General features: G+C 37.6%; 1 protein-coding gene across 2 annotated transcripts in view; it reads left to right on the top strand.

The window, feature by feature from the left end:
* The window catches only part of DYNC1I1 (dynein cytoplasmic 1 intermediate chain 1), a 526791-nt gene continuing 499546 nt past the window's right edge, over positions 1–27245 (top strand). The window contains exons 1-2 of one of the 2 annotated variants that reach the window (XM_060020483.1): positions 1–367; positions 2156–2200. The gene's annotated coding sequence lies outside the window, so the exon portion shown is untranslated. Of the gene's footprint in view, positions 368–2155; positions 2201–16415; positions 16934–27245 lie in introns of those variants that run through there. The other variant, XM_060020482.1, reaches the window with a different exon arrangement.

The following is a 27245-nucleotide window of genomic DNA, read 5'->3' as shown; positions in this document are numbered from 1 at the left end:
GGGAAAAAACTCAGGGTAGAGAAAATGAGCAGTAGGGGAATAGGGCATATTTCCATTATCTGGCAGGAAAAAGATGCATGAGACTTCTCTAGGTCAAGTGGATACCATGGAAATCTTGAATTACTGGTACCCCACCGTAACGTGCGACTAAGAAGAGACCCCAGCAGCAAAAGCTTGTAGAATGGATCATATAGGGATGGGAGCTGGGGGAGATTGGAAAAGGTCCACTGGAGCTAATTTCCCATGAGAGGTGGCAACTCAGTGAAGAGGCTGCAGAAGAGCCTTCCAGAGAATCATCAGGTGTCTCCCAAGAGGTACAGATTTGGATGGTTGCCCTGGGAGAGAGCAGAGATCACAGCAGCAACCGGTAAGTAAAAACATTTCCGCTCCCTTTGAGAATTCTGTCTCCCTGTCTTCAACACAGCAAAGGGCTCAGAAGATGTGTGGGGTGGGGAAGTGGGGAGATCATCAAGAGATGCCCCCTCTCCTTGGAAGTGGATGGCACTGGAGTATATCTTTTACAACCTGAAAAGTTCAGAAAACTGGCATCTGCCGGAGACGCCATAAAGTCTTGGGAAGGGGAGATTCGATGGAGCATGTTTCAAGGCAGTGATTGAAGAAAAATAAAACCCTATGGAGTTTGAATCCTGCTGAGTTCACAATGTTCAGTAAACTGCTGACAAATTTGAAGTGGTTAGCAAACAGTCAGTGCTTCACAAATGGAAGATGTCATTAATCCTAATCACCTAAAGAAAATAAATATTCAGAAAACCTCTACATGTTTCAATATCGAAGAGCAAGTAAGATGCTCAATTTGTATTTTTGCTTTAGGAGAAAGCATAATATGTTCATTGTGTCTTCAAGTTTCTGTTTTCCTCATGAAGGCCTTCTCAGGATGTTTTCTGGATTGTTTCACCACATTCCTTTTGCTATTTTAGGCATTTGCCTTCTTTGTCATTTCATAGACCCCCTCAGGGAATGAGAAGACCACAAAGGCCATCTATTCCCACCTCCAACGTAGTTGAAGATAAAATACTTTTAATTATTGAAAAAGTACTTCAAGTTTTTAAAAACAAAGTGTCTTGTGTAGGTGTGCAATAAAGCAATTTCTGCAGACTTAGTACACAAAGCGGAGACCGAGAGTCCTGATGTAGTGAAGCAAAAGGAAGAGGACACTGGGCTCAGCACAGAGGAGCCAGACAACTTCTCAGAAATGTGACAGCTCATGTGCTATTCAACACCACTTAGCGTCCATTTCCTCAGCTATAAAATGGAGATTTTGACAAGGACCACACTGAGTTAATTGTGATGATTAAATGAGATGATTATGGAAAGCATGGAACACAGTGCTAGGCACAGAGTTGATGCTCAAGAAATAGCTGTTTTCCCCTTTCCGAGTTTGCAGGGTCAGAAGACACCCCTGGGAAGAAGAAATAATGAGTTGTTCAGAGGAGAGAGAGAGAGGCATTGGGGAGAGGGGTATCAGAAAAAATACACTGAACATTCACTTGCACATTCAGCCGACTAGAACTGGTGGTCATTTAAGTGGCATTATTAAGAAGAGCCACAGAAAATCATGATGACACTACTGGAGCAGAATGACATACTGATATTTCATATTTATTTCATAATGTATTTTTTTAAGATTTTTTTTGATGTGGACAATTTTTAAAGCTTTTATTGAATTTGTTACAATATTGCTTCTGTTTTATGTTTTGGGTTTTTTTTTTTTTTGCCCACAAGGCATGTGGGATCTTAGCTCCCTGACCAGGGATCAAACCTGCAGCCCCTGCATTGGCAGGCAAAGTCTTCACCACTGTACCACCAGGGAAGTCTCTTTCATAATGTATTGATAACCTGGTATTAATACCTGTTGTTTATTTAAAAACTGTTCAGAATTCAGAAAATTTTTTAAAAATCATTGAAACTAAATATTTGGCAGATGTCACCTATAAAATGTATAAACATATAACATTAAATGAAACTTAAATTTCAAAAATATAAACATTAAACATACATTACCATTCTAATTTGAATTAATAGCAGGGGAAATGCAATAAAAAAGTACTTATACCAAATAAACTAACATTACAAAAAGTGAAAAAATAAATCCTGAAAATTGAAAATGAATTAAATTATTTGATTTTTTTTGCAGGTCTGATCTTAAGAACCATGTGTATCTATGGTGACATCTTTGATGGTGAGCCTATTTTGGGGCAAATTATTCTAGCCCCTAGGAATTATTTTTCATATTTTATACTAGCTGGAGGAATAGTTAAGAGACTAAATATAAACTAAATCCAAATTTCTTTCTCTCATCTTTTACCTACAACTAATCTTATCTTTATGTGCTAATATAGTTTAGAAATTTTTATTTTTTATTAAAGACTTTAATATTTTTATTGACAGCTGTAGTTTTTGTTACTAAGGCCCAGCGGTCGATTTGCAAGTTGCCTGGTTCTTAATTTCTGCTATGAAACAGCCTTTGTTCAAGCAAACAAAACAAATCAATCAAACAGATAAGGAGTTTCCACCACTGAACACTGATTGTTTTTGCTATCAACCTGACCCCATTCGAAGTGCAGATATTTTGAGGGTAAGACTGAGTCTTTGTTCTTTATAATTCTCTTTTAGGGAGACTCTCCTTTATATACTCAGGTTAATGCTAAAAAATAATTTTTAAAAATACTTCTTTCAAGAAGTAGAACTAGAAAGAATTTGATCTGGGAAAATCTGTGTTAAGACTTCCAATCTTTTTCACTCACTAGCCCAGACACCTTGAGAAATCGTAAAGCCTCCCTTTCAATGCTGGGTTTAACTCTCTAGGTACTTCTCAAGACGTAAATAATTCAGATTTCAGATTTTTTAAATACTAAAATAATGGCATCACCAACTAAAAGAGTGGTTCTTAATCAATAGCATGATATACTGGAGTTTTAGAATATTGCAATTCAACACTGCAGTCACTTAATTTAAATCATCTTGCTCAGAAAATTTTCCTTCATTAAGCTACTTTAGTGTCTAAATTTCATTTTTAGAGTAAGTCCACATCGATTTAAAGCAGCTGTTTACAGTATATCCGTAAAGACATGAATTCACCTCAGGTGTCCTCCCTTTAGTCATTAGTGACTTGGCATAAATTGTGTATCAGCCGAGTAGTCAAGAATGGGACCCAGACCAAGTCTGTTGTTTTTCAAGGCTGAGCAGTGGACAGAGAACTGCATGCAGGAGGAAGATAATTCCTATTGGAGGGTCGGACCCGCGGGGAGGTGCAGCAGATTGGCCCTGGAAAGCCTGGGGCTGCCTTAGGAAGACAAAGTGGGCTTAGAAGAAATGCTGATGCAGGCAGGGAAGCACCAGAGGGTGGACGGACACCTCCACTCTAAACCTCAAACCACGTTTACACTGGGCACACTTAGTGGCAGAGCCCTTGTATTAAGCATTACTGAGAAAATGTATCTTAAGAAAGTGACAGTCTATGCTCTTAGCGTGAGGAAAAGAGAAAATCAGACCTAATACTGTTATTGACCCTCCCAAGTCTGCCTCCAACAGGCGTCCTCCTGCTCTGTGTCATTGGGGCCAACAGAACGAGACCCGATTTGGATCAGGAGCAAAGAAAAGCTTTTTACTCTTTGATCAAAGAAAGAAGAGGTGCAAGCTTGCCCCTAGAACACATGCCCCCCGGGACAGGCCACGGTGGGTGGGTCTGCTTTACAGGGATCTCGTCAGCGGGGGAGGGGGCGGAGTTCTCAGAGGCGGGCGCAGCTGTGCTCGCTGCGCGAGATCACAAGGGCTGGGCGCAGCTTCTCTGCACGCGGCCTGCCGCCGCCATCTTAAATTGCAGTGAGCTGCACAGCGCTTCCGCACAGGACCCGGGAGCTGAGGTGTCCGTTGGCCATTTCTCGTGAGAAACTCTGGAATGAAGCGCCGAGTTTGAGGCCTCTGTACGTGAAACTAGACGAAGCGTGAAAGAGGAGGTTAGACCTTACCACCGAGATTCTGTCTTATTTTTTTCTGGGACCCCAGTGGGCTTTGCCGGTGACCGTATGTACAAATGAAGTGAAGAAATGCACAAATTAATATAATCATAGGAAACATTCAGGAAAAAATTAAGAGTAAATGAGGTTGGATAAGAAGTAATGAATTGGGGCTTCCCTGGTGGCGCAGGGGTTGATAGTCCGCCTGCCGATGCAGGGGACACGGGTTCGTGCCCCGGTCCGGGAAGATCCCACATGCCGCGGAGTGGCTGGGCCGGTGAGCCATGGCCGCTGAGCCTGCGCGTCCGGAGCCTGTGCTCCGCAACGGGACAGGCCACAACAGTGAGAGACCCGCGTACGGCAAAAAAAAAGAGGAAGTAATGAAATGATTAGTGAAGTATGGGTTTCTCTAGAGGGGAATATTTTGAGCCAGATTTTAAGAAGTTGGATGTGGTTAGCAAAAAGAAAATGTCTTTCTATACTGAGAGACTGCTATATGCAAAGGTGTTATCTTAGCCTGGGTTCCTGAGCAAAGAGTCTGAGGTTAATCTCATGAGCACATGTTTTCTTGTGGAGTGCAGTCCTAGGGGAGCAAGAATGAGGCAAAAAGGCAGGCTAGAAATAGATTTTAAAAATCATGTTAGGGAGAACTAGTTATAGGACATTCAGATGGTTGCTCAGTTACGCAGAACACCTCCAGAGAGAACTCATGAATTACCAGCATCTCAGAACAGGCCTCCATGGAAAGAAGGGTGAACAGGCTATCTACAGACTTCTTTCTGTATCCTGTTTCTCACCTCTGGTTTGCCAGTGTTAACTTTCCCATCTTCCCTCCGGACAGCTGGTGGGATTGGACCACCAGCTACTGGAGCATCTGTGGTTTCTGCCATGATAAAAGTGATGGAGGCCATATCAGAGCCTGGCCTTTTCTCCCCAGAATTTGCAGTGGAGGCTGAGTTAACCAGTGTTAAATGGTGAATCTTCAAGGTTTTATAACTACTGGAATGGGATGAGCCAGTCAGCCATTGCTGGCCTGCTCTTAATCAGGAATCAGGGCAAGCAGCACTCAGGTAGGGAACAGATGAGGCCACGAGGATGTGAGGAGACTTAGGAGGTAGGTCTGGTACAGGGATGAAAACGGATGGTGAAAAACCAAGCCTGTTTAGAGGGAATGGGTCCTAGGCAAATGGGTAATTTAGTGTGTCATTAGGGTGACATTCCCTGAAGGGCCAAAAGCTAGAATTTCATAAGTTGATTTAAGTGAGTTTGAGACTTTTGCCCATTTTGTTTTGCTTATTATGGCTGATACTATGGTTTTAACTAATAATCTTTTCAACCTCCTTCCTAAACTGCAGAGGCTGGAAAGCTAAAAGTAACACGTTTCAGACTCCAAAGCAGCTAGAGTTCTGGCTATGATTCAGGTTGTGCCAAAAAGACGCACTCGTGAAAAACGTGAATTCAGGACTGGAGGAAATGGGGCAGGAGGCATAAGACGCAGTTGTAGCAGGTGCTGGGTGTGTAGTCAGCAGCCATAATCGGACTTCCTATCGTGGCCCTGCTCCCAGGTGGCCCAGTTGTGTGGTGTGGCTTTGGAAATTTCTCAACCTCAAGACTGTTTCTCAATTAATCTGTAAGCCTTTTACTGCTCTATTAAAACAAAACAAAGCAAAAACCTCTTTTGCTTAAACCAGCTAGAGGGCATACTATTCTGAGGAAACAACCATTGCCACACTTATAATATTTTTTTAAAGCTTTGCCAGAGAAGTCTTGCCTCTCCTTATAAGGCCACTAGTCCCATCATGAAGACTCTACCCTCATGACCTCAATTAACTCTAATTACCTCTCAAAAGCCCCATCTCCAAATACCACCACATTGATGGTTAGAGCTTCACCATATGTATTTGGGAGCGGGGACACAAATATTCCATCCATTACACACAGACAGAAAACGAGGGAGATCAATTCTGGCCCTTAGATACAATGTCATTCAGGGCCCACAGTCATTAAATCTGATAGTCAGTTTTAGCACATATTCTTATAGCTAATACCCATGAAGAAACACAGAACCCTGAATGTACCTAAATGAATTTGACTTCTTGGACATCATCAAACATTAAGAGAACCTTAAAATGTGTACCATGTTAAGGAATTTATTGTTCAGAGATAAGGAAAGATGCAGTGTCTGTAGAGTTGTAATGCAAGGAGGAATTCCTGTCTTCCCTGCACACTCGGGAGGGGTAAACCTTAGGTCACTGCCTCAGCCTGTGTGCTCTGCATAACCTCTGATGTCCTTCTAGTAGACCTTGATCCCTTACTTTGTTTTATTGTGACCTCCTCTCCCCAGCCCTAGTCCTGCCTAGCCGGGGACTGAAAGGTCATTTTCAAGCAACTGCACACAAATGAGTAAAAACCTTGACCCTAATTTCATACTTTATCTAGAAGATGTGCTGAAGGTAATAAACCCAGAAGCATTAAATAATTGGTCTGCATTTAAAGGGCTTCTGGCTAAAACCTCAAAGCCAGACCTATCAAAATGCTCACAGAACAAAGGGGGTTTCTGAGTCCATTTCTAAGGATTCTCTATCCTTAGAAGGCATTTGGGTTTATAATAAAAATGGGGACTTCCTTGGCAGTCCAGTGGTTAAAACTCTGCGCTTTTACTGCAGGGGGCCCAGGTTCGATCCCTGGTTGGGGAACTAAGATCCCACATGCCATGTGGCGTGACGGAAAATAAAAATGGTTTTTTTTCCAATAATATTAAGAGGAAAAATCACTTGTGACTAGTACTTGATTGAGAGTGAAGCTATGTGAAAGAAGCAAAAGTGACGTCTGTAGTAACTAATTATTCAAAATGGTTTTTATTAACATTCCAGGGAATGTTTTCCTCACAAAAACATTCTCACCCAAAGCAAGAATGATTTTTTGCAAAAATCTCAACCAAAGATAAACTTCATATCATGCTGAAATTATTTATTTATTTATTTTAGACCTCTTTGATTTCTTTTTTAAAATTTATTTATTTATTTATGGCTGTGTTGGGTCTTCATTGCTGAGTGCAGGCTTTCTCTAATTGTGGCGAGTGGAGGCTTCTCATTGTCGTGGCTTCTCTTGTTGTGGAGCACGGGCTCTAGGCATGCAGGCTTCAGTAGTTGTGGCATGTGGGCTCAGTAGTTGTGGCTCGCGGGCTCTAGAGCTCAGGCTAAGTAGTTGTGGCACACGGTCTTAGTTGCTCTGCGGCATGTGGGATCTTCCCAGGCCAGGGATCGAACCGGTGTCCCTTGCATTGGCGGGACCAGGGAAGCCCCTTTGCTGAAATAATTTAAAAGATACGAATTGTTTTCTAGATCCTTACTAATCAAAGTATCGCCTATGGACCAGAACCATTAGCACCATCTGGGAAGTTGTTAGAAATTCAGTCTCTGGCCCTACCCAGACCTACTGAATTAGAATCTACATTTTAACAATATTCCCATGTGATTTGTAAGCACATTAGAGTTTTCAAAGCCCCATTCTTGATATTGTAAAATTTTTCATAAGGCCACTTGTTGAAATGATTCCATTTAGCATTTAAATATGTTATGGCAAATGTCCATTAAGGATCAGCAAATACTTATTTGTGTCCCTATCAATGCTGTTGTTATGTGGATTATTAATTTAGTCAATTTTTGTTGTTATCATAAGGAACTCTGCCTTTATCCAGTGGTATTTCTTGAGCTTCCCAAAGTAAGAAATAGTCCCTATTTTTTCTTATTTGTTCTTGTAGCTAATTGTTTTAATCATCTTTTTTGTTGTTCCTTCAGACTCCAGTGATGGGTTATGGTTTAAGGATTCTCAAAAGCCTTCTGAAATACCCCCAAAGTTGTTTTGGCATACCCAGAGGCATTTTCTCTGTTGTTCCTTGCTTACAGAACCATGATTTGGTTCAGTGTCATGATGTTTTTAGCCTTAGTCTAAGCAAATCATGATGATCTTATGTCCCTTTACCATGTACTGAATTTCCCATCCTCATTTTAACTAAGGGTGACTGAGATCTGACCAAAAAGGGATAAGTTGGAGGTTTATGGGAAAGCCTTTATTCCCTAAAAAAACAAGAGAAATGAAAATGTAGGTCACTGGTCCCTGGTGTTGCTTCTTTTAACCTAAAAGACAGGATGCCTTGTGCTGTGAGAGTCATTTGAAACCATGAAGTGATAAACATAAGGACAAAAAGTCAATTTGCTGAGAATGGTGGAAAGGAAGCGTAGAAAGAGCCCAATTCTTAAGGACAAGATTGGATCAACACTCATGTCCTGGACTCTACTTCAGAGTGTGGGTTATGGAAAAACAAAACAAAGCAAAAAGCAAAGCAAAAACCACTCCTGCCTCCAAACCCTATCTACTTAAGATTTTGTTAGTCTACTGTGTTGCTATTTGCTACTGAAAGTATTCCTAACTGGTACAAATAAGGAGGGCTTACTATAGTCAGGGAATTGCTCTGTAAGTGCAAAAGGTTTTGGAATTTTTGGCTCAGGGCACTATGTAGTGAGGCAACACAGAGGATTACAAGAGCTGGATTCTGATATTGGCCTCTACACCTCTTAGCTGTGAGAAACTGCAGCCTTGCTTTACAGAAACTTTGGCTTTGCTGTTTATAAGGTCAGTTTCAACTCCCAGTGCTTTCCTTTTCTGGCAAAAAAAAAAAGAGAGAGAGAGAACAAAAGGAAAGAAAAAGAAAATGGGTTAGGTTCTGTAGATTTTTCTTTATGTAAGTATATGAGTTTTCATAAAACTTTCCAGAGAGTCAGATATTTTCCTTGTTGTTCGTTGTTTCCTATAAGTTAGGCTTAATTACAGGATCTTCCCAGTAGCGTATTTTTGATGAATATAGTGATTTTCTTTCTCTTTGGGGGATGAAAGAGAAAAGTAAAGCTTTAAAAAGATTTTCTTTTAAAGTAACAGCCTTCTTTTCCAAGGTAAACAAAATTTTATGGTGAATCGTGACCAATCTCCTCATATATTTTAAATAAAGGATTTTAAAAAGTCACATCTAGGTCTTGCAAGGAAAACAGGAACATTAAAAGAAAAGTATCAAATTAGCATTCCAAGTATTTTATGTCTAGTAGATTTTAGGAAAATTTGCTGCTGACTTTTCAAACTGATAGGCTTTGAGAGTCCCTAGATAGCCACCAAATGGTTTTAATCCACCTAATGTTTTAAAAAATTTGTATTTGTTGCGAGCAATTCCTCTGTTTCTGTTCTACCTTACACTTCTCCCACACTTGCATTTGTTCCCCCTCAGAAGTACTAGCACTCTCTTGGTGCCAAAGCTGCATTAGGGTGAGTGGTGAGGTCCGTGATGGTGGGTGTTATGGATTGAATTGTGTCCCCACAAAAGACATTGATGTCCTAACCCCCATGATCTGTGAGTGCCCCCTTATTTGGAAATAAGGTCTTTGTCAATGATCAATTTAATATAAGGTAATTAGGGTGGGTCTTGATCCAATATGACTGTGTCCTTATACAAAGGGGAAATGTGAACATAGAGACAGAGGGAAGATAATGTGAAGATACAGAGATCATGCCATCTACAAGCCAAGGAACTCCCAAGGCTGCCAGAAGCTAGGATTGAGGCATGGAACAAATTTCCCCTCGCATCCCTCAGAAAGAACCAACTTTTCTGACACCTTGATTTTTGACTTCAAGCTTTCAGGTCTGTGAGACAATCACTTTGTATTGCTTAAGCCACCCAGATTGTTGTACTTTCTTATAGCCGTCCCTGGAAACTCATACAGTGGGGGAGGACCTTCACCATTGTGATAGAGGAGTTCCAGAGCAGTGCAGCGTGGAACCCAATGCTTAAAAAAGTTAAAGTCAAGGCATTTGTAGTATTTTTTAACATTTATCTTTTAAAAATATATTTGGTGGGAACTGAGCTAGAAAACAAATATGAGTGACAGAAAACATCCTATACTCAAAATTTCAAAATCGTATCTTTCTTTTACTGAGTTTCCTTACTCCTTAACTGGTTTATTGCCATATCACCCTGCAGAATAGACCACCAGTCATTCCCTGAAATTGGAGTCTCTTTTAAAGGTAAAAGTCAAAGGGTATTTATTTTAATATTTCTTTAACCCTAATTTCCCTAGACCTCTTCCACTTCTGCCTTTAACACTTTTGAGTCTTGCCTAAACTCATATTGGACCTCCACAACCTTAGCAAAACTCTTCTAGGAAAATCTATAACATTCCTTACTATCTGCTCCAGTGTATAACTTACTGTAAGGAAATTCTTTCTGGGCTCTCCTTGAAAACATATTTCAAAACAAAATGTGTTTGTTCTTGCATTATCTTTAGTAAGAGATTAAAAACTATGTAATAAGATAAATCTATGTCCACTGGGGGGAAAAGTTTTAAGTTATTCCCTAGTCTTCACTAGATAACCATAGTTCCTCTAACCCTAAAGGTTTTAGCTTTCAACCTTTATTCATTTGACTTTTTAGGCAGGGAGCCCTCGTCAATTTCTCCGTGTTAACATAAAAATCACCAAACTGGAAATGAATTATTAAGACATCAAGTAAAAATAAGTACTGTGCATGTTGAGAGGAAATCTTCCCACAGTAGAATTTCTAGATAGAAGTTAAAGTCCCTGTATGTGGAGCTCCTCAGATTAAAAGAGTATAGCAATTCTTTAATATTCCTTTTAGAAAGAAAGCACAAAGACACGATGAAACTATTTAGCATGCTATGTCAGCATTCCTTTGAGAAGAAAGAAAGAAAATATTATGTTTTGGGGAGTTCTTCAATTTAGCTCTACAAAGATTTTTAAATGGTTTGACTTTAAAAGACACTTTTTCAGAACTATAAAACTGCCTGTCTCCTCTCCAGACTATCCTGGACACAAGTGCAGTGCTAATTTTTATAAAGTGTTACTTTGATCATACAGCTCCTTGGTCAAATTGATTATGGCTTCCTACAGTTTTTCAGGTCATGTGTACACTTTTCAAGATCCTTGATAATCTGTACCCAACTTATCTATCCCAAATTTTATTTGACATTACCCCATCATAAAATTTATTTCCCTTGTTTTATTGGCTTTCTCTCCCTCTGTCAACTCTAACACATATGGGTTTATGCACAAAATGCTCACACACACACTCTGTATATATTCTGGCCTGGGACTTTTACTTACACTTTTCCTCTTTTCTGCTGTCTGCTTATATCTTTTCCTCCTAGCTAGATCCTAAACTTCTTGAAAAGCTTCATTTCCTTCTAGGAAGCTCCTCTGATGAACTTTACCTACATTGTCCATCCATTTTCTTATTCCTGCTGCTTATTTAAATTTATGCTCTCTGGTGCTTGGTTAAATACCACTTCATAGTGCTTTCTAATTTTTGTTATGAACATACAGCCTGCTATAATTTTTTAAGCTTCCTTTGCATCTTTCACAGTCCTGGACACATGATGGAGCATAATAAACATCAATTTCAACAGCTCCCTTTCCATCTCTCTGTAGAGAGCTGCAATGACTCAATGCAAGTCACCCATATATGAGGAATCTTACCTGGCAAAATGCCCACCAACTCCCTTCTCCTGGGTAGATGAAGGCAATCCGGCCCACTGGCAGCCACTGTAGCCATCACCATCCCTGTGGATCAAGAAGAGAAGAATCCCTATTGTTCTTTGTCATTCTTTGAGGCAAGACCCTCAATTTATCATCTTCTGTGTTCTGACCTTTATAGTATTCACCTCCTTTGACAATATCATTTCTTTTCCAAACTCTTTTGTTGTGTCTTCTGGAACTCAGCCCTACACACTGGCTAACTGAACATTTCTTTACTTTGTTACGTTCATACAAACTTGACTTCTTCCAAATCACTTCTCCTGAAGGTCTCCTGACACAGGTACAAGGGGGATAGAATGCAGGGGTACATGGTTCATGCCTTTCTTATGTCCCCGTGGCACAGCTCCCCCAAGCTTTCATGAAAAAGCCCTAAAACTTTGCAGCTTATATACCGCTGTCCCTCTATCTTACTCTCTCCCATCAGTCTCTGGGAAACCTCCCTCTGTCCCTGTCATACTGGAACGTGCTCCTTGTATTCCTCTCCACCATAAATCTAACATCATGCTATACACAAGACTCATAATCTTCATTCCCATTCCTAGAACTTCCAGTGGTTCTATTCTGTTCCTTCTTATCTCAGAAATAGTGCCATCATTCAGTTGGGTGTATAAGCCAGAAGCCTGGGAATCAGTCTCGATACTTTCTCTTCTCCAAGCATATTCAATCTATTGGCCTGGCCAAAAAGTGCGTTTGGGTTTTTCCGTTAATATTATCGTCTTAAAAAATTTTTGGAGGAGAACATACACTTTTAAAAAATTGAGATATAATAAGTTGTACATATTTAGAGTGTACAATTTGATCTGTAAAATATACATATATACTGTCATTACAATCAAGATGTTGAATATTACCATCATCCTCAACTATCCCTCATACTCTTCTGTCATCTCCTCCCTTCTGCCCCTTCTCCCACATCATCCCATCAACCACTGATCTGCTTTCTCTCACTAAAGATTAGTTTGCATTTTCTAGAGTTTTATATTAATAGCATCATAAAATATATACTTTCTCTTTTTTGGGGGGGGAACTATCTTCTTCACTCAGAATAATTATTTTGCGATTTATTCTTGTTGTGTGTATCATTTCTTCATTTCTCTTTGTTGTTGAGTAGCATTCCATTGTATGGATGTACTAAAATTTGTTCCATCCACTAGTTGACTGGCATTTCTGTTTGGATAGGACTGCTGTTTGGGGAGATTATGGGAGAAAAACTTGCTGTAAATATTCACATACAATCTTTACATAAATTCATTGCTTTTTTTCTCTTGGATAGATAGGAGTGGGAAGGCTGGAACATGGGGTGGATGTATGTTTAACATTTTCCTAAATGCTTATGCATTTCCACCAGAGTTCCAGTTGTTTTCCATTCTTGCCAACAAGTAGTATAGTTAGACTCTGCAATTTTAGTCATTCTGATATGTATATAGCTGTGTCTTATGTTGTTAATTTGCACTTCCTAATGACTAATGTTGAGCATCTTTTCCTGAGAATATTTGCTACCACAAATATTCTTTGATGAAGTGTCTGATCAAAATCACCCCCCTTTTTACTGGATTATATATTTTGTTATTATTGAGCTTTGAAAGCTTTTAATACATTTTGAATATAAGTCCTTCATCAGATATATAATATACAAATATTTTCTTCCAGTTTGTGGCTTATCTCTTTATTCTTTCAATAGTGTCTTTCAAAGAGCAGAAGTTTGTCACTTTGATCATGTCCAATCTTTCATTTTTAAAACGAGTCATGCTTCTGTGGCATCTCTAAGAAATCTGTTCTAACCTAAAGACACAAGGATTTTTCTCCTAGATATTTTGTAGTTTTAGGTTTACATTTAAGTCAGTATCGATTTGGAGTTAATTTGGGATATGTTGTGATTGAAATTTAACTTTTTGCGTATGGATATTCAGTCGCACCAGCTCATTTGTTAAAAGACTACTCTCCCTCCATTAAATTGCCTTTGCACTTTTGTCAAAAATCAGTTGTCTAGATATGTGTGGGTTTATTTCTAAACTCCCTGTCTCATCAGCTTTGTCTATTTTTATGCCAAAACCGCACGGTCTTGATTACTATAGCTTTATAATAAGTTTTAAAGTCAGATACTGGTTAGTCCTTCAACTGTGTTCTCCTTTTTCAAATTTGTTTTGACTGTGCTAGGACCCTTGCATTTCTGTATGAATTATACTTGTCAATTTTCATTGAAAAGCCTACTGGGATTTTGGTTATGATTGCATTGAATCTACATGTATATATCAATTTGGGGAGAATTAAATTTTTAAAATACTGAATCTTTTGATCTATAAACATGATATATATTTCCATTTATTTGGGTCATCTTTATTTTATCTCAGCAATGTTTTGTAGTTTTTCAGTGTGCAGGTCCTGTACATCTTTTATCAAATTTATTCTGAAGTAGTTTGTGTTTTTTTGATGCTGTTGAAATGGTATTTTTTAAAATCTTAATTTCTGATTGTTCATTTCTAGAATATAGAAATACTACTGATTTTTATATGTTGATTTTATACCCTGCAACATTGTTAAATTCACTTATTCTAGTAGAATTTTTTTTTTTGCAGATTCCATAGGGTTTTCTATATTGATGATCGTATCATCTGTGAATAAAGATAGTTTGATTTCCTCCTTTCCAATTTGTATGTCCTTTATATCTTTTTGTGATTCATTGCACTGGCTAGGAACATACAGCACAATATTAAATAGTAGTGGTAAGAATAGAAATCCTAGCCTTCCTCCTGAACTAAGTCCTTTCAATTTTAACTCCTCAATAGCCATTAAATCTTTCATTTTCCTCCATATTTATTACTACTACCTTATTTCAAGTCACTATATTCCATCATCAGGAACAGTATAAGCTAATCTCTTAATGCTTATTCTGCCTCAACTCTGGCCCAGCTCCGATTCCTTCTTTGTGGTGCAGCCAGAGAGCTACCTTCAAAGCTTAAATTTGATCATGTCCTTCTCCCTCCTAAAAATTAATCAGTAGAGTCCTGCTGCATCTCTGATAAAGACTGTTGCTGTTAATTTGGTCAACAGGGCCACATGTGATGGGCCTATGCTTACAATTTCTCAGGCTTCCATCTTGTCCCACTCTGTGTTTTGGCCACACTGGTCATCATTGACGGACCATGAGTCGTCTTAATTCTACCTCAGGTGTATGTTGTTCCTTTACTCAGGAACGCTTTCCCCAGTCTCTACTTTACTTAACTTCTGTTCATCCTTTCTTAGGGAAGGCTTTCCTAGCTGACAATGACCAGATTAGGTACTCTTTTATGTAAGATTAAAGTGTACTTTTTGTTTTATAGCCTTTTTTGCAGGAAAAAATACTTTTTTGCAGAAAAAAATACTGAAAAAATAATTTTTGTGTGCTCTTATGTCTATAGGGAATTCTCACCTGTCCCAACGAAACATATGGTCAAGGTTTAGGATTTTTTTTGCTCAAGGACTTTTACGTTGCTGAATTAAAAGAAGTGCTACTAGGCTAGAGAACTTAAGCTTCTTCTTGTCTTATTTTATTTTTTAAAATAGGCTTTATTTTTGTTTTTTTAATTTTTTAGATTCCACATATAAGCTATATCATCTGATATTTCACTTTCTCTGACTTACTTCGCTCAGTATGAGGAATCTAAAAAAGAAGAATGATATAAAAATGATACAAATGAACTTATTTACAAAACAGAAATGGACTCACAGACTTAGAGAAGGAATTTATGGTTACTGGGGGGAAGGGGTGGTGGGAAGGGATAGTTAGGGAGTTTGGGATTACATGTACACACTCTATACTTAAAATGGATAACCAGCAAGGACCTACTGTGCTACTGGACCTACTGCATAACACAGGGAACTCTGCTCAGTATTATGTAACAACCTAAATAGGAAAAGAATTTTAAAAAGAATAGATACATGTATATATATATAACTGACTCTCTTTGCTGTACACCTGAAACTAACACAACATTGTTAATCAACTATACTCCAATATAAAATAAAAAGTTAAAAAAATAGGCTTTATTTTTTTTAGAGCAGTTTTATGTTTACAGCAAAATCAAGAGGAAAGTACAGAGATTTCCCATATTTTATTTTTTAAATAACCATTTTATTTTAGAATGTTTTAAGTCTGGAGAAAAGTTTTGAAGGTAGTACATAGTCTCCATATACCCCACACTCAGTTTCCCAGTTATTAATAGGCTACATTTTTGTGGCACATTTGTCACCACTGAACCAATATTGATACATTATTGTTATGTTTGTACATTATTATTAACTGAAGGCCAATTAGAAACTAAGATCTGGGTGCTAGGTGTGCTCATTGCTATTGGGGTGTCATTACTTCTAGGCTCTCATAGCAGACAGAGAAAAGAAATATATGTGTGTATACTCACGTGTATATATATATGAATATTTCCAATATGTATCCCTCTGTATCACACTAATCAGGAGTTTATGTTTATATCTCTAACTCTAATCCTAATTTTCTTCCCTTGCTTATCTGTAACTTCTCACTCCAACAGTGAGAAATCTGCCTCCCACCATCATCTGTCATCCCTGTACTCAGTTGTTGATACATGTACAGTGGTTTCAGAATTTAAACCTTTATCAACTAGAGTACAGTTCTTATGTACTATTCCTTTTGCCTTTAGTCTTACAGACTCTATTTCCAAAGTCACTTAGAGCAGACCTTAGCCTCTACCCTCTTCAGTGAGGTTGTTTCATTACTAACATTAGTAATACAGTTAGATTTCTGCATCATATTCTGCACTCCATCCTGGAATTCCTCTGACCTTCTAAATGTTTTTTAAAATTTTGCATACATTAAGATTCACTCTGTGTGCTGTAAAGTTCTGTGGTCTTTGACAGAGGCATTCTGTCATGTAGGCACCATTACATACAAAGTAGTTTCATACAAAGAAGTTTCACTGCTCTAAAAAATTCTGTGCTTTACTTTTTCAACTCTCCCAGCCCCGACCTCCAAATCCCTGGCAATCATTGATCTGTTTACTGTTTCTAAGGTTTTGCCTTTTCCAGATGTCATATAAATAGAATCAGATAGTACGCTGACTTTTCAAACTGACTTCTTTCACTTAGTGATATGTATTTGAGTCATCCATGTCTTTTCGTTCATGTCTTAAGAGCTCATTCCATTTTATTGCTGAATAGTATTTCATCTTATGAATGCACCAGAGTTTGTTTATCTATTCACCTGTTGAAGGACATTTTGTCTGCTTCCAGTTTTTGGCAGTCATCAGTAAAGCTGCTATAAACATTTGCAAGCAGGTTTGTGTGTAAACATAGCTTTCGAATCAGTTGGTTTATTACCTAGGAGCGCGACTGCTGGACACATGGTAAGTCTATGTTTATCACTGTGAGAAATTGCCACCTGTCTTCCAAATTCCATAAGTGTTCCTATTACTCTACATCTTTGCCAGCATACAGTATTGTCAGTATTCTGGATTTTAGCCATTCTAATAGGTTTACAGTGGTATCTTGTTTTAAATTGCATTCTCCTAAAGACAAATAATGTTGAGTGTCTTTTCATATGCTTGTTTGCCATTTGTCTTTGGTGAAGTGTCTATTCAGATTTTTTCCCCATTTTAAAATGTGTTTATTTTCTAATTATTGAGTTTTAAGGGTTTCTTATATATTTTGAATAAAAGTCCTTTATGAAATACGTGTTTTGCAAACATATTTTCCCAGTCTGTGGCTTGTCTTTTTATTCTTTTAACAATATCTTGTACAGAGCTGAGGTTTTAATTTTAACAAAGTTCCATTTTTCAATTTTTTTTTTTTTCATGGATTATGCTTTGGTATATTTTAAAACTCTACCAAACCCAAGGCCACCTAGATTTTCTTTTATGTTTTCTTTTAGAAGGTTTACAGTTTTGTGTTTTACATTTAGTTCTGTGATCCACTTTGAATTAATTTTTGTACAAGATGTAAGATATATCTTAATTTTTTTTTTCATTAGAATGAATTCTAATCGTTCCAGCATTAATTGTTGAAAAGACTATCCTTTCTCCATGGAATTGCTTTTGCACATTTGCAAAAATCAGTTAACTGTATTTGTTTGGGACTATTTTGGGGGCTCTCTCGTCTGATCCATTGATACATGTGTCTATGCTTTTGCCAATACCACACTACATTGTTTATATTGTAGGTGTAGAGTCCTTAAAGTCTTGAAATCCAGTAATATAAGTCCTTCAACTTTGTTCTTCTTTAATCAGTTAATGTGATGATATGATTTTTCTTCTTTAGCCTATTGGTAGGGTGGATTATATTGATTGATTTTTCAAATGTTATACCAGCTTTGCGTACCTGGCGTGTGTCTCACTTGGCTGTGGTATATAATTCTTTTTATTTATGATAGAATTCATGTGGTAATATTTTATTGATAATTTTTACACTTATGTTCATGAGAGATATTGATCTGTTTTCTTTCACTGTCTTTATCTGGTTTTGGTTATAGGGCAATATTGCTCTCATAGAATGAATTAGATAGTATTCCCTCTGCTTCTATCTGCTGGAAGAGGTTGTTTGACAGTTGATGTTATTTCCTCCTTAAACATTTGGTGGAATGCACTAGTAAAATCATATACACTGGTGCATTCTTTTTTTGGTAGGTTATTAATTAGCAATTCAATTTCTTTAATGAATGTAGGGATGGATATCTATTCCTCCTTGTCTGAGTTTTGGTAATTTCTGTCTTTCAAGGAATTGGTCAGTTTCATCTAAGTTAATAAAATTTGTGGGCATGTGTTGTCCCACCTCTTTTTTTTTTATTTAAGAAATATTTGACTAGTCATTGGACTTACGTGGCACTGTACCAGAGTTGGGGAGGCTGGAAACAAGACACTGAATTTTGTGAGGTAGAAATAGCTGACTCCTTGGACAGATACAGTCCAGGTGGCAATTGAGTGACCTAGGCGTTTGTACACAGGAAATTGCCGGGAGATCGCTCGTAAAGATCTCCAGGTTCAAGCTTTGCACTGCAGGCACAGATCTCCTCCATCTCTTCTCTTCCCTTTACAGTCATCAGTCAGGTTTGGAAAGCAGATAAAACAGCAGTTATCTGCATAATCCCAAGGCCAAAGGGCCATAGTTGACTGTTTTGGACTGACTCCTGAATCATTGTACAACCCTGAAGGGAGAGAAACTCATATAATGATTTGGAATGGGGGTATGACATAGTATAGAGACTCAAAGCAAGTCAAATTTGACTTGGAAGAATAGAAGAATGTTATATTTCTTGAATTTTTTATGCTGCAAAATTTGTATATACTATACACTGATCCAGGTATAATTATACATTTTTATTTGTTATTTTAAAATGAATCTGTCTTTGCCCACTAGGCTCTAAACCCCATGAAGGTAGAGATCATGCCTGTGTTGCTTACCATTGTATCCCTAGAACATAGCTTTGTGGCTGGCACACGACAGACACCTAAGCAATGTTAATTGAATTTATCTATAAATGATGAGTGATTGGTGACTTCAGTGTCTAGTGGACTCGGTTTCATTCACTCGTTCACAAATACTCTAAACTTTATTGTCTCTTTATTTTCGTTTTACCTGTTGGACGAATTCACAACCATAGATGTATGTAACCCTCCATGTTTTCCCTGCCTGCATGGAAACCAGAAAACTACAGCCTAGTCAAAGAGTTAAGAAAAGTTTTTTCATTTCTGAAGATTTGTTAGAAGGCCAAGAAAAATATGTGAAAGAGAACATATGTGGTGCACAAAGCCTAAAATATTTGCTATCTGACCCTTGACAGGAAAAACAAACAGTTTCCTGACCCCTAATCCAGACTCTTGAGTAGGTGAGAGAAATCACACAACTGACCAGGTTAGTCAACAACCTCTCTCCTCTCCCCACTGTACCTAACTATATGTTCTCTCATAGCTTATCCTCCTACTCTCTGCAATTATTTTAAAGCTATTTTCTGTCCTCAAGCCTCTGATCACTTCATCTTTCCCTTCTCTACAGATAAGCTTTAACAACCAAAACGCGATCTAACTCACATGATTTCCTCTTATTATAATGGAGGACACGTTTTTCCCCCTACCTAGTGAAAATCTCCCCACCTGTGCTCTGACTCATACCTTCCTGCTGTAGTGGACATATGCTTTTGGTTTGCTACCATCCTTCCTTTCGGGGAAACATCTCTACTCATTTTGTGTTATCCTTCTCAGTCTATATGGTGTAAATTGGACCAATTATCACCACAACCCCGTTCCTCTAGCCCTGTGGGTAGGCACATGATTAAGCCTTGGACACTTAGAACATTTCACCCCCATGTTTACATGGGTTGATTCTGAAAACGGCACCTGACCAAAGCTGAGCCTGGAGACATTCCAAGTGTTGTCTTGGAATAAGACCCTTACGCAGGATTCTTTCCAGAGAAACTTCCCCAGTGATGGTCCTGCTGCCTGGTGTCATCCGAACTAATAGAACAAGACTGAATTCTGTTCGTAAGCAGAGGAAAGCTTTATTGTTTGATCAAAGAAAAGAGAGGTGCAAGCTCTCGCTCTAGAGCACACACTTTCCCGGACAGGTTGTAGGAGGAGCTGCGTTATAGGGTTCTTCACAGCAGGGGGAGGGGTGGAGTTCTGGCAGGTTGGGCGTGGCTCCACATTGCAGTGCCGGGTGCAATGTCTTTGCACACAGCCCTTGGCTGCCATCTTGAACTGAAGTGTTGTGTGCAACCTCAGGTGCAAGGCCTCTGCATGCGGCCCCATGTGAACAAGTGAAACTGGATAAAGCACAAAGGAAAAGAAAAAAAGGTCAGACTTTATTTTATTATCCAGATTCTATTTTTATTTCCCAGGAATTGTTAGTGGGCTTTGCCAGGACAAAACTTGTCATATGGCCCCCTGGAAATATTTATTTACATTCCAAAGGGTATTCTCCTTCTTTCCTGAAGGAGGATTTGTGTACATCAGGGAGCAAAGTTTTTTCTCACTGTCTCACAAAGGGAGGGAGTGGGAGACAGCTGTTCCTCTTCCAGATAAACGCTCATATTTTGGGGGGGTTCTTCACCTATAGTACAGATCCCAGTAAGTGTAATGTGACGTCTGGCTCTCACTGAATCACCTTAGAAGGGGGAAAGATTGGGGCCAGGGGAACTGATGTAGTTTTTACTGTAAGTAAGTATAAATAGTTTGTCCCTGTCCCAGAAATCTTGTATCTAACTCTCAGGATAATATGAATAAATAAAGATATTAAAACATATCAATATTTAGAAACCTAATTTCTGTGTTCACAAATAGACTATAATGTCCTTGAGCACAGGAATCGTTGTGATTCATTATGGTATTCCTAGTGCGTGGCAGCATGTGGTGCTTGAGAAATCTTTGCTGATTACTTGTTGAATAAGTAAGTGAATTGCCTCAATGCCTGAAGAATGGTTAAGTGTCATTCAGTTGAAAGCGTGAGCTGGTCTAACAACCCAAGCTTCTGATGGCTCTGCAAGTAGGTAGGGACTTCTGAAAATACTGTCTGAAGAAATACAGGGACCTGCAGCTGGTTGGTTAGGCTGCTTGCGATGAGGTCAGTGACCTTGGCCCTCTGCCTTGTAGACTAGCTATGGGTTACACATTTGCATGACCTCAGGCATCACTCTGACTTGTTGCTATCCTCCCTGAATTTCTCAAAGAAGGACTGTTTCTTCAGAGCAAAGGCTCTGAAGTATAGAGTGCCTTGAATCAAATCCCAGCTTTGTCCCTTGATAGGGACAACTTACCGGACTGCTTTGTGGCTCAGTTTTCTATCTGTAAAATGGGTAGGATAATACAGATGTTGTGAGGGTAAAAGTCCATTTATGCAAAAGAGTTAATACAAGGGTTGTTGGGAGGGAAAAATGAATTAATTAATGTAAAATCCTTAGAAAAATATCTCACATAATTCTGTAGAATTTTCTTTTTTGCCTACTTAATGTTCAATTTAAAAGGGGTCAGAGAGAGAAGAAAGAAGTATAGTGAAACCAATTTGTATTCTAATACATGAAATAAATATTTTCTGCCAATGGAAATAATAGCTTAAAAAGATCAAGTCAATATTATAACCAATAGATTATCTGTGGTTAAAAAATTGTTTCTTCAAGTTAGTGGCAAGTTTTATCCCTAAAATAATTTCCCCCAAATTAGTGCATGGTAAGTAAAATCCTGTGTGGAACTACCTGGACTAGGTGAAGATAAGAATCACATCTGACTCTAAACAGAATGCAGGATATATTTTCAGTTACAAAGAACTGTAACTGTAACTGTAACATATTCTACTTTCCAATATGCCAGGGAACTGTTTTCAAAGGCTTTTTAAAAATCGTGTTTTGTGCTTGCTTTTGTTATCATTTGGAGCTCTGCTTTCACAAGATGAAATATGATATTTAGAAGGGGCAAGAGGCTGCCTGGGGAACAACTGAAGCCTAATTGTTATTTTTATGGTTTAAGTCTCTTTTCATCCATTCGACAAACAATTATTGAGAGTGTACTTTGGGCAAAGTGCTATATGTTTGTTTATAATGTGCAGTGAGCTAGCTTCTTCTCCGTGTTCTGGGAGGTGCAGCCTTGTGCAGTGCTCTCAAAGGGACCTAAAAGAGTTAATGGATCTCATTAGCTAACACATGACATCACCATCCACCCAGTTTCTGGTTAGACAGCATTACCAAAGAGGTCAAGGTCTGCATTTGATCCCTTCCTGAACAGGTTTTAGCCTTACTCAGCAGTTTCAGGTCAATAGACCATACTTTGACCTAAAAATCTAATCCCAGCGTCATAATCGGGCAGTAGGGCATATTGGAGCAAATTTGTTACTATCATTGATATTTCATGCTCACGCTGTATGACTTCATGTCTGAAGAACAGTACTTTATTTTTATTGCTATCCACTTATTTGTATAGGAACTTAATAGAAGTTCCTTAATAGAAGGATCCAGTATCTAATACTTAAATAACATTATTGATAAAATAGCAAATATCTATATAAATTTTATTATGTGCCAAAGAATGTTATAAATGCTTTACATATATTAACTCATTTGAATTCTCACGGCATTCCTATAAGGAAGGTGCTATAGTATTATCCCCATTTCACAGATCAGAAAACTTAAGCAGAGAAAAGTTATGTAACTTCCCATGGCTATTAAGTGGCAGAGCTGGCATGGAAATATAGGCAGCCTGGCTCCAGAGTCCTACATGTCTGACCAGTATGACACTTGTGTGAAAACCCACTGTTTTCACTCATCAGCCAACATACCACAGATTCTCTCTTTAATTATTCAAATATTAAATTAATCTCTCATTTAAGAAGATTGTGCTGATTGCTGCACTGTATTTTGTAAATAAACTGACAGTGAGACATACGATCTTAAGATTTTAGTCCACAGAAATGTTTTGATCCTTTTACTATCCTAGTAAATGGCTCTTTGATGCCCCAGATACCACATCTAGACATTAGACTATATTTATTTGAGCTCCAATATACCTTTCCCACCTTCTCCCTGGATAGTTTCTTCATGGTCTTTTCCCCACCTCCCCTAAATTGTCCTCTTTCTACCTAGTCACTTTAGCTTGAAATCACCTTTCCTTCTTTAAATTTCTATAGCAGTTAATGTTAGTGAATATGCCTGGCTATGTATATTAGGAATTATGGCATCTCCTCTACTGTTGACTTGAACTGTTAGTAAAATCTTTGGTCATGATTCAACTTCTCACACGTTTGTGTCTCTTTAACTCTTCAACAGGACTCTAAGCTCCTTGGGGACACAGACCTAGTTTTAAGCCTGAAATAAAAGGTTTAAGTTAGTTTGTATGTATATATTATAGGCATGATCCATCTGGAAATAAACATGGATCCTTCCCAGACGGAGAAGAAGTGCTGAGGGCCCTTGATGTTATGATGGGTGACGTTGGTTTTAGATCAGTAGAATAATCTTCTCAATCAGGAATTATTTCATTGCTTTTCTCTGTTTTCCCAACTCATCAAAAATATATTAATCAAGAAATATTTTTGATGTCTACTATACATGAGACAGGCTTAACATCATGGTTTTCATATAGGTATGTGTAATTCATGGTCCTGGATTGCAGGGAAAACACAATCTAATTGGGTTTCTGGATTTTATACCTCTCTATAACATTTAACTAGCAACCTGAAGAATTACGTGCTAAATACTAAAATGGTCCTGACCACGTGAGAGCTTAGAGGAAGAAGTTGGGAGAGAAGGCACTTTGGACTGGGATGCTCAGTCCATGGAGGGGGGAATTTGAGTTGGGTTTAGAAGGTTGAGCAGCTTTTAGGAAAAAGGCAGAGAAGAGAAGAAGGGCATTTCAGGCAGGCATATTTACAATGATCAAAAGGAAAATGTTGGTTGCATGTTTAGAAGACAATATACTAAACAGTTCAGTAACAGAAGGTATAGGTTGTAAGGTTGATTGTGTAGGTTGGATTGTAGAAAACTATAAATATCAGATTCTTAGGCACTGGGAAGGCAGCAAAAGATTCTGAGCTTGACAGTGATATTATGCAAAGCCTAGTTTGGACTGCAGAGAAATTGGAGGCAGGGTATTCAGTAAAGAATTATTAGAAAATATAGATTCAAAAACTTCATTCATTCATTCATTCATAGATGGACCTAGAGATTATCATACTAAGTGAAGTAAATCAAAGACAAATATCATATGGTATCACTTATATGTGGAATTTTAAAAATTATACAAATGAACTTATTTACAAAACAGAAACAGACTCACAGACTTAGGAAACAAACTTATTGTTACCAAAGGGGAAGGGGGTAGGGATAAATTAGGTTGGGATTAACATATACATACTACTATATATAAAATAGATAATCAACAAGGACCTACTGTATAGCACAGGGAACTCTACTTAATGCTCGGTAATAACCTATATGGGGAAAGAACCTGAAAAAGAATAGATGTATGTATATGTATAACTGAATCACTTTGCTGTACACCTGAAACTAACACAACATTGCAAATCAACTATACTCCAATATAAAATTAAAATTTAAAAAATAAAGTTCATCACTGTTAATGTATTTAAAAAACTTTTATTCATTCATTCATTCATTTAGTTATGTGAGAGTTCATTTTTTCCCTTACAGTTTTATTGAGATATAATTGGCATACAGTACTGCATAAGTTTAAGGTGTACAGCATAATGATTTGACCTATATACATCATGAAATAATTACCACAATAAGTTTAGTAAACATCCATCATTTCATATAAATGTAAAATTAAAGAAATAATGTTTTTGCTTGTTATGAGAATAGATTCAGAGAATTTAGAATTAAAAGTGTCTTCCTTAAGCACTAGAATTCATTTAGTTATTTCACGTAGGTAGAAGAGAAAACTGGGACTCAAATAGGTAAAGAGAATTGCCTAAGAATATGGTATAAGTTTTTCATTTTTGTTTTCAAATTTTTATTTCATTTTCAGGTCACAGAGCTATAATTTCAAACATATTTTGTTATTCTTAAAAGTGAATTTAAAAGAAAAATACTGAGTTAAGGGCAATTCTGCCAAATACCGAAGTGTATTTTGGGGGCTAGAAACACATTAAAGGGCATAGTTTTAATGGAATTGATAAAATAAACTCAAGACTTTGCCATTTAATAGGCTATTTGTCTTATATGTTAAAGCATCCTTTTACATTTATGGAAAATAATATGCTCATAAATAATTCCTAGCAACCAGTTTGTGTTATTTTCATTACATTGAATAATAGCAGTAAACATGAGAATGATGTCTTTTAATCTGCTGATAAACTTTATTATTTCATTGCTGTATTTATCACTAAGACAGTTCACATCATTTTCACATCATTTAATAGATTCAACATGTTTTCAAGGCTACTGACATTTCTGTTGATTTTGAGTGGCTTTTTATGTTTATTTGCACTTTAGTAGGAACTGAAAAATCTCATTAAAAGACAGTTGCTCATTTCCATTAAGAGGCCATGAAATATGAATGGTGACATTTTTTTCATCTGAGTCCAAGGTGAACAAGAAGGAATAATACTAATAAAATCTGAAATACCAACCCATTTGCTCAAGAAATTTCATTAGTTAGTTATAACTTTTATCCATTATTTAATTTCTTTTGAAATATGTGATAATTTTTAATGGCCAAAGGCCACCAATGTAGAGCTACTTTAAACAAGATCAGTTGCAATTTTTCTGGCTTGGAAAAATATTCCAGAGTTTCTGCAATGTTGTAAAACTTTTTGAATACCATTTAAAGCATAAAATCTTACAAAATTTGATGTATGTTTGTTTAACACAGAGTTCCCATCTGCTTTTAAACGCAGGGATGCTGTTCTAAAGGCAGAGGTTTATTTATGTGTTTATTCATGTATCCATCCAGGAGATGTTTATTGAGTGCCTAAGTAACTGTGATGCAAGGTAAAAAGTGAAAAAATCCCCTAAAAGATGTATGGATAGCATGTTAATGGAGATAGAAGCCTACTGCTCTAAGTGTTCATGGTGGAGGGTTGGGGACCTCTTACATAAGCTCCTGTGAAATTATGAAAATTCCTCAATACTTTGATCAAGACAGACCAAAGTGACCTGGAGATTTCATATACATTTGCAGTGTTATTACACATCTAAGTGTAAGTACTGTACCTAAAAGCATAGTAGTAGAATAAAGAAATTATAAGGCCAATGCTTAAACTACTAGGTCACAATAATCTCTCTTTGCACATGTTATTGTAGTTAAGATCAAATGCTCTTACCATTTCGAGCCAAATTTGAAATTTGGGAGAAATGGTGTAAAGACAGTTTTAATGAAAATTCAGCCAACTTTGTTGAACTTGAAAATTTGTATCCTTTGGGGGTATACACATTGAGTCGAAAAGATGTACATGTCCATAAATGGAGAATTGTGGGACTTGAAGTCTTACAGTTTTTGTGGAAATGGGGATGAAGGTTCTGAGCCCGGGGCACATGCTAACCCCCTACCTCCCAAATTGCTTAATTCAAGGGAACTGTATAGCTAATCCCGTGTGTGTAGGTATGTGTGTGCTCTTGGGCTTCCTTTAGACAGTGCAGTACTTCCTTGACAGAAGAAGAAATGAAGGTAGTCAAGTGAACAAGCATGTCATTGCTGAAGGGCTGAAGGGCTTCAGTATAGGTTCTTTAGGGTCTAATGCCATAGTTGATGGCATTTTTTATTTACATATGATTATTCTGACAAGATTTTAGAATTTAGTTATGACAAACTTATTCTACTAATTTTATTTTATTCTAATTGCTTTTCTTTCTTCCCTCCCTCCCTCCTTCCCTTCCTTTCTTCCTTCCTCCCTCCATTCCTTTTATATTTGTTTTTTTGCAAAACTTTGCAATAAGGGCATTATGGAGGTAGGCAGAGAATGTTGTCTAATGATAAAGTAGGATTAAATTAGTAAAGAAAGACAGTGTGAAGATAGCAAAGATAAAACATGTCACCACTTAATTTAGTACTTCCTATCCTATTTCTACCCTATTATTATTCAGATATTTAATCTAGAAATTGTTTGGGAACCTAAATTATCTAGGTAATTATTTTGATACTCCACTGTATTTGCTATGTAAATACAGTCACTAAGTGAGACTCTTAAGTAAATTTACCAAAAAAAAATGTAGAGAGTGCATGC

Source organism: Delphinus delphis, chromosome 9, assembly GCF_949987515.2.
Source record: "Delphinus delphis chromosome 9, mDelDel1.2, whole genome shotgun sequence".
In the NCBI taxonomy this organism is placed as follows: Eukaryota; Metazoa; Chordata; class Mammalia; order Artiodactyla; family Delphinidae; genus Delphinus; species Delphinus delphis.
This window is presented reverse-complemented; position numbering and strand designations above follow the sequence as displayed.